The sequence below is a fragment of the Eulemur rufifrons genome, chromosome 7 (genome assembly GCF_041146395.1).
Source record: "Eulemur rufifrons isolate Redbay chromosome 7, OSU_ERuf_1, whole genome shotgun sequence".
In the NCBI taxonomy this organism is placed as follows: Eukaryota; Metazoa; Chordata; class Mammalia; order Primates; family Lemuridae; genus Eulemur; species Eulemur rufifrons.
The window spans coordinates 222,376,108-222,385,104 of NC_090989.1; positions in this window are offsets into that span (position 1 = coordinate 222,376,108).

The window sequence follows — 8,997 nt, forward strand, 5'->3', positions numbered from 1 at the left end:
AGACTATGGAACTGCCAAATTGCTTTCCCTTCTATTGAGCATCTAAGCGCTCAAACCTCACCCCTCTGAGGCAGTCCTCCCACTCCTCGAGGGACACCCACAAAAAGACAAGCCTTTTACACATGTCCTTCAGTTCTCTACGGGCCCACTTTGAGAAAAGAGAAGGCAACCACAGTTTACCCAGTGCTGGCTAGGAGCCAGCTAGTTTAACATATGTTTTCACCTTAAACAGCTACAGCAGCCCTGCGAGGTGGGCCTTGTTATCCCCTTTTTACAGAGAGATTGTATCTCGTGCTCAAGGACACACAAACATCAGGTGCCAGAGTTGAGAAATAATCCCAGGACTATGTGGCTGGAAAGTCTGATAACGCTGACCTTCCTTCTAAGTAGGTCCCTCTGTTCTTTGAGGGCGCGTGTCAACAGGCTGGGAACCAAACGCTGTTCAAGAACACTAGAGATTTCAAGCTGGGAACAAAACCTTACAAAGTCATCTACTTCCAATGGCTCTTTACCTCTCTTAGCCGCAGTGACTCACTGTGCTAGCAGTCGTCCCAGTCAAGAAAGCACATCAAACTCAAGTGAGCAGAGTGGCACTAGGCCAGGAGACAATGCTAAACCCGCCTTAGCCTTAATTTTTTATTAAGTAAACATTTACAAACTTTGCTATCTTATCTATTATTTTATCTTTACTGCTATATGTATTGTCAATTATTTATCACAATATTGGGTTAAAAATCCTGATTTAGTTCGATCTTTTTATTTCACAGCCAAGGAAATTCAAGCCCGGTAAGGGTGAGCAATTTGCCCAGGTCACACCACTTCTAAGTGGTTTTGCTAACGTGAGTTTTCTAAATCATGTCTTGGTTCCTGACACTATGCCATAATATCCAATTATATCCAATTACCAGTCCTGGGCAAGGTGAAAGTCTTGTTCCTAGTGCTTCATGGACTCCCCTCTCCTTCTCCTGAGTATCTTCTGTGCTACCTTCTCATTTCCTAAGTCTGCATTCTCCCCGGGCAGAGACCACCTTTCTCCCCATCCCACTCCCAGACCCAGAGCCAGCTCTCTCAGCAAAAACAGAATTCAGTCGACACTCAGATGAAGATGGCTAAGCAGCCCAGCTAGCTGTGCCACAGAGCAGTTCCGTCTCAGAATGTTTTACACTCTCCAAAATTATCGAGAACCCTAAAGAGCTCCAAACCAAACAAACAAAAAGTTAGTGAGAAGAATAGCATTGTTTTACATGTTTGCAACCTCTTTAGTGTCTGGCTGAATATAAGACAGCTGGATTCTCATATCTGTTTCTGCATTTGCTCTGTTGTGAGATCACATGTCGTATAGCCGCTGGAAAACTCCTCTGTACAGAGTTAGAGTGAAAAAGGAAAATATCACCTTAGTATTACTCTACAAATAGTTTTCATTTCGGGGACACACTGAAAGGGTCTCTGGGACACACACACACTCCCACCCCTGCAGGGTCCCAGGATCATATGTTGAAAACCGTTGCTATAGAGCAATGAACTTGGAGCTAGCAGAGCTCCAATCCTAGTGACTGACCTTGGGCATGAAGTCATGCATAAGAAAGAGTCCTGCACACACAGTAAATGTTTTTTAAAAAGCTTTCATAAAGCTCCTCCTAAAGATATTTATGTAAAAAGAGATAATGCTTAGGGATAGTGCCTGCATACAAAGGAATGACTCTAATGATGGGATATCAGGCAGGCTCAGAAGCAGAGATGGAAAGTGAATTTCAAAAACCTTTGGTGGTGGTGAGGGATCCCTTGAGTCACCCTTTCCCAGCACCCCTTGGTTCACATCATGCATGTGCCCACTTGATGGAAAAATTCCAGCTGCGGCTTCATGTGTTCTACTTAGTCCAGAAATATCTTTTGTATCTGAGCCTTTCGTTCCTCACCAACCCTCATCTGCCCACAGCATTGCAGAGGAAGTTTTCTGAGAGGCTGCCCTGCATAAATGAGTCCTTTTGATTGCATGCCCTATGCGTACCTGATAGAGACCACCTGGGCAGTCCTCACCCTCCCTCACCCTCCCCATACCGTAGGCATGGATGGGGTCTGGGACTCTTCCCAATCTATTTCCTCACTAGCTAATGAGCAGGAACTCTTAATTAGACTTACTTCTTGGGGAATTATTGCTGTGGATGTCATAAATAATAGAGTGTAGTCTGCATTCAGAATTATAAAAATTAATTTTGGCTAAGTGATACGCTCTGCTATTTCTACTCAGCCATCTTTCCTGGCTGTGGAGGACCAAGAACAAGCACCGAGGCCATATTCCTGCCACCAAGGCAGCAGGGTTTCCAGGAACTTCTGACCATAATTTTAACTGAATTATACTACCCAACCCCCAACTAAAACAAAGACCTAAGGAAGGATGCAGGGCCCAAGCAGCTCTGACTTGCAAGTCTTCCGACATTCAGTTTGAGTGTAGTTGGAGACACATGACTGAAATGTTTGGTGAAAGGAAAGAATGTTAGAGGCAAGAACTGCAAATGCCATTATCTGCTGCCCTGAACTAGGCATTCTCAACCTGACAGGCAGCCAGGTAGCACAAATAAGTGACACTGTCAGGTGGAAAACTGTGGTTAGCGGGAGAGCAAACACTCCACCTACAGGGGGCAGAACCTCCAAGTGACTGTTACCAGACTGCACAGTGGCACCATTGCCAAAGCTTCTGATTTGTCAAGAGAAGCCAGAAATATGGATTTTTAAAATGTGAAATCTTCCAATATTTAAATGTTTACACATTTTTAATGATATATATTCTCAGTAAAAATTCAACAAAAATTTTTCCCAAAAATGTCTGTGGGCTACCAGTTTGTGTCCTTTAGCCCAAAATCTCATTTCCAATAGCACAAGACTATGTCTCTCAACCCAAAACACTGTGGCTCCTGCCCTGTATTGCCAGGGCTCAATTTTTGTTTGTTTTTATGTGATGAAAATTTGTGTAATGAAAATTTGCACATTATCCTGTCAAGGGATGCATACAACTATAACTATTTCACAATTTCAGGAGTGGATTTCATGTGCTTTTAACAGATCTGACATGTTTACACAGGAATAGTCTTCCTTCCAGAAGGTTGCAGAAATCAAATAATGATACCTTCCTTCAAATACTTCTCTCTTGCCTCCGCCACCACTCTGTGTCCCCAGGGTGCACAGATGCAGAGCATGTGCAGTGCTTATTTCTTGGTACCCCTTGACAACGATGAGTCAGAATGGATAGAAGTCAATCAATCAATCAGTCAATCCCAGGAGATAACCAAAAGGAAAGGCAGAACAGTGAGCAGGGACACAGGGAAAAGAACACTCTAAAAGCACTTGAATTTACAAAGCATAGCTCTCTGGTCCCACAACAGTGAGCTCATAGAAGACCTTTGGTGGATATCCATCCTATTCAGTTTTTTATACTGTTGCTATCTATGTAGCCATAAACAATATACAGTATTATTTCATAAGTTTTAATTTTACATGAATAATATGTATTCATGTAACAATCAGATTTTACACAGTTTTTAATTTAATGTTTTTCAAATGTATGTTGCTATATATTTATCTAATTCATTTATTTTAACTACTATATAGTATTTCATCATTAAAATGTACCACAGTTGCAACAGAACAGAAAATCCAAATATAAAACCATCCTCATATAGCCATCTAATCTTTGACAAAGCAGAAAAAAACATACTCTGGGGAAAAGATTCCTTATTTAATAAATGGTGCTGGGAAAGCTGGATATCCACATGTAGAAGACTAAAACAGGACACACAGCTCTCACCCCTCACAAAAATCAAATCACGGTGGTTAACAGACTTAAACCTTAGGTCAGAAACTATTAGAATTCTAGAAGAAAACGTAGGTAAGACTCTTACAGACATTGGCCTAGGCAAAGAATTTATGAGGAAGACCCCTAAGGCAATCACAGCAGCAACAAAAATAAATAAATGGGACCTGATCAAATTAAAAAGCTTCTGCACAGCCAAAGAAACAGTCACAAGAGTAAATAGACAACCTACAGAATGGGAAAAAATTTTCGCATACTACACATCAGATAAAGGACTGATAACAAGAATCTATTTAGAACTCAGGAAAATCAGTAAGAAAAAATCGAACAACCCTATCAAAAAGTGGGCAAAGGACATGAATAGAAATTTTTCAGAAGAAGATATAAAAATGGCTAACAAACATATGAAAAAGTGTTCAACATCTCTAATCATCAGGGAAATGCAAATCAAAACCACAATGAGATATCACTTAACTCCAGTGAGAACGGCCTTTATCAAAAAGTCCCAAAACTATACATGTTGGCGTGGGTGTGGAGAGACAGGTACTCTCATACACTGCTGGTGGGACTGTAAACTAGTGCAGCCCCTGTGGAAAGCAATGTGGAGATACCTTAAACAGATTCAAGTAGACCTACCATTCGATCCAGCAATCCCATTACTGGGCATCTACCCAGAAGAACAAAAGTCATTCTATAAAAAAGACACCTGCACCCGAATGTTTATAGCAGCACAATTCACAATCGCAAAGATGTGGAAACAACCCAAATGCCTATCGATTCATGAATGGATTAGCAAAATGTGGTATATGTATACCATGGAATATTACTCAGCTATTAGAAATGATGGCGATATGGCATCTCTTTGGTTCTCCTGGAGTGAGCTGGAACCCATTCTATTAAGTGAAATATCCCAAGAATGGAAAAACAAGCACCACATGTACTCACCAGCAAACTGGTTTCCCTGAGTGCACATTTGGGATTCACACCAATTGGGTATTGGACAGAGGTCGGGGCTGGGTGGAAGGGATGGGTGTATACCTACTTGATGAGTGCGATGCGCACTGCCTGGGGAATGGACACGTTTGAAGTTCTCTCTGGGGGGGATGGGGTGGGGGGAGGGGAGGAGTGCACACCTATATGATGAGAGTGATGTGCACTGTCTAGGAAATGGACATAACTAAAGCTCAGACTCGGGGGGATGGGGAGGCATGGGCAATGTATATAGCCTGATCTTTTGTACCCCCTTAATGAGCTGAAAAACAAACAAACAAAAAAAAAAAATTGGATGATACAGAATTTACTTTTTATGCCACAGTTCTTTCATTTAGCATTAAATTTTTGAGTTTGATCCTTATTACTGTATGTGTAAGTCAGTCTAGTAATTGCTAAAATAGTACGCAATTGTGTGAATTTACCAGAATTTGTTTACCATGTATAAGTTAATGGGCATTTGGGTTGCTATCAGTTTTGGGCAATTATGAATAAAGTTTCTATCACCATTAAAAAAAAAAAATGTACCACAGTTGAATTTATCCTTTCTTCTTTTGATGAACATTTAGGGTTTTTTTATTCCCACTATTATAAATCATGTCATATGCCTTCAACATTAAGAGTTTCTTTAGAAAGAAACCCTTGTTGAGTTGTGGCAAGTACATACTTTTATCTTTTCGAGATTTTGCCAAATTTCCCCTCAAAGTGGTTGCAACGATAGACACGCCCACCAACAGTGTGTCTGAGGTCCTTCTAAAGGGTCTTGTTTTTCTCTGTATGGTCCTAAACATGAATACAGTGGAAAAGATGCACTTTTAGGAAAGAAGAATATCTCCATATGCTACTAAGGAGTGATCTTCAAGATAGATCACTAACTATAAAAAAGCAGGAGGGAAAAAAGTGTATATGGTATGCTATCATTTACCTAAGGAGAGAGATATGTGTAGATATGTCCGTTTGTTTATATTTTTTAAATGGAATAGTAAACCATAATGTTTTAAAGTACTTATATATAGAAGAAATAGGTAGATGGAACAGGAAAAGAGCTAGACTTCTTTTAGCATGTCTCGTTTTATAGATTCAATTTTGAAAATATTTAATATTTTGCATAATTATATCAAAGTTAATTTAATAAAAAAAAAACCTAAAAGTCAGTAGCAGAATAAAGCAAATAAACCGAATTACGTGTTCAGTTGGTGGCATAACCACACAGAGATGAACTGTTTCACAACTTTTTAAATACAGAACTGTAGGGCCAGGTGCAGTGGCCCACATCTGTAATCCCAGCACTTTGGGAGGCCAAGACAAGGAGGATCACCTGAGGCCAAGATTCGAGACCAGCCTGGGCAACATAGCAAGATCTCATCACTAAAATATATATATATACATATGACTGTAAAAAAAAGCTATATTTGGTAATTATATTATTGGTTGTGGTGCTGATATTGTTATTCTGAGACTGTTGTGTATGCGTTGTGAACTAAAGCAATTTAGTAGTTGTATTGTTGGCAATTACAATTTTCAACATGTGAGGAAATAAAGACGTAAGATTAGCCGGGCATGGTGGTGCATGCCTGTAGTCCCAGCTACTCGGGAGGCTGAGACAGGAGGATCGCTTGAGCTCAGGAGTTTGAGGTTGCTGTGAGCTAGGCTAATGCCACGGCACTCACTCTAGCCTGGGCAACAGAGTGAGACTCTGTCTCAAAAAAAAAAAAAAAAAAAAAAAAGATGTAAGATTGATAAACTTAAATAAAAACTCAATAGAACTGAATTTGAATTAGAAATTTTACCTTGAATACATGGTATATTTCATCTTTTAAAATCAAATGAAAATTTCCTAGCTCTGTCTCCTAAAAAAACTTAGAAACAATGACCAACCCAATATCAATGAGCTCTTCTGGCACCCTAATCATGATTTCTAAATACCATTTTCCATTATAAAGAAGTGAATCTCCTTGAAGAGATGGCTGATTCCAGATCTGAAACCAAAAATGTACACAAAGAGCATAGACCACCTTGTCACACCTGAAAGCAAGGAAGCTAATAAAGATTATTAGGATCATACCAAAGACTTAGGAACCAACCTATGGCTCAAAGATGGGAAAGTGTGGCCATCAATAAAGGTAAAAACTGCAGTCAATTAAAAACACATATTTCTATCTATATGTTCATAGTGATTTATTTAAATACCATCATTGGTTACTTTTGCTAACTAACTCATGAGATGAAAGAACCAATTTATTATCTCGAAAAGTAATAAACAGAAGAAAAAACGGAAGTGTTTATTTCGGCTTTCCAAAGGGACTGTATGTCAAGGCAACCAAATAGTTTACATGGAAAAGTTGCCCTTTATAGATGTATTCCGGCAAATAGAACATGATAAAATTAGAATGCCATCATTTTGCAACTCAAATGAATTAATGTATCTAGACAGTGAATTTCTACAGCTGCTCTCAACCCTATGGGAGAGACAACTGGACAGATAGACAGACAACACAGCACCAACTCTGAAGTCTTAGCAAAAAAAAAAAAAATCTCTAGGTCTAACTACCAATTTGCATCAATTTGCATGTACCACAAGGGACAGAGAAACATGTTAAATAGTACCAGGGTGATACGTGGAACAGTCAGTAGTATTACAGGTTACCAAATTGTTCTTGCATCAATACAACTGCTGACAAACTACTAAAGCCTTAATGAATCCTAAACACCATTGAACAATGCAGTCATTTTCACTGAAGCTGAGCCATCTAACTGCTCAAATTGTTCCACCTCTTCTTACCTTCTACAATGGTATCCTTAAAATGGACGCCAATAAATGAGGTTCCTGATCATAACTATTTCTTCATAAAAAGCATCCTACACATTCATAAGGAAGTACTAAATTTCCTCCCTAGCCTTTGTACACAAGTACTTATATACAAAGTTCACTAACACGGCACTGCATTTGGATAATCCTGTGAGCCTGTATTCAATGTGACTAAGGAGAAAATTAAGTCTAAAGGGATTTTGACTTCTTCAAGAAGGAAGATGCTGTGAAATGTTCATTTCCATCATTTCCATATGTTGGACAACATTCAGACTGCTAGAAAATATAAATTATAATTCCCAGAGCTTTATTTTTTATATAAACATGGAAGCTTAGAGAACATCTCCCCACACTGTTACCATTCAGAGGGCTGTGACTCCTCAACAGGGAAGGGATTTCTAATATATTGTTAACATAGCATTAAAGGGATGAAACAATTTCTTACAAGAAGGTCTAAAAAAGGCAGAACAGCTCCCCTGCTTCCTAGTGTCTCAATCTTTTCCATATTTAGTGAGCAAGAGTCAAAAATATCAAAACTCCTGGGAAATTCTCAGTAAAAGAATTTATTTTTGCTCAGCATAATTTAGTTCCATTTGTGGCTTTATCATGCAATACTCAAGATCCCATAAACTTGGAAGACAGAGATTGGAAACATGACTGTCAATCAATAGTCCAAGAATTCCTTTATCATTTAGCCATTTTCTAGCACATTCACATGAAATTAAGAAATAGGATCAAAAAGAATGGGAGTGTAGCCTAAAATAACAATCTTTAGACAAAACGTACTAAGCTGTGATTTCACCATCTTATACATCAGTGTTGATAGAGGGAGATCTTGTATCATCTACCACCAGACATCAAAGGAAGCAAATTTATGATAAACAATATTATGCAGAGAGCAGGACATTGATTTTAATTGCTCTTAATTTATACTTCAAGCCAGACAAAAGGCAAGACTTTGGAAAAAGTAATGATTTTTTTAAAAAAACAAAAATCCTGAAATCATGGTGTCTGTGAAGACAGAAAGCTAGATTCTGCTTGAGCCATTCTCTAAGCTAAAAGGAGACATTTTTCTCTTTTCCCAAATAGTTATCTATGTCTACTATCTCATAGTCTTGACCCATGTTAAAATCTGGCCTCTAGAGCAAGATTTTCATTTATTAACTATGAGTGCAGGACTCAAAATATCAGCTAAGACATGAATTTAGTGTAGTATAGCTGAAGCAACAAGATTTTTTTTCAAAGGTGTAATATTTGCTCTACATGCTTTGTGTGTTCTATTTTTAGTGTCTATTAGTAATGGCTGATTTAAAAGTTAGTACAGGATGGGCACAGTGGCTCATGCCTGTAATCCCAGCACTTTGGGAGGCCGAGGTGAGAGGATCACTTA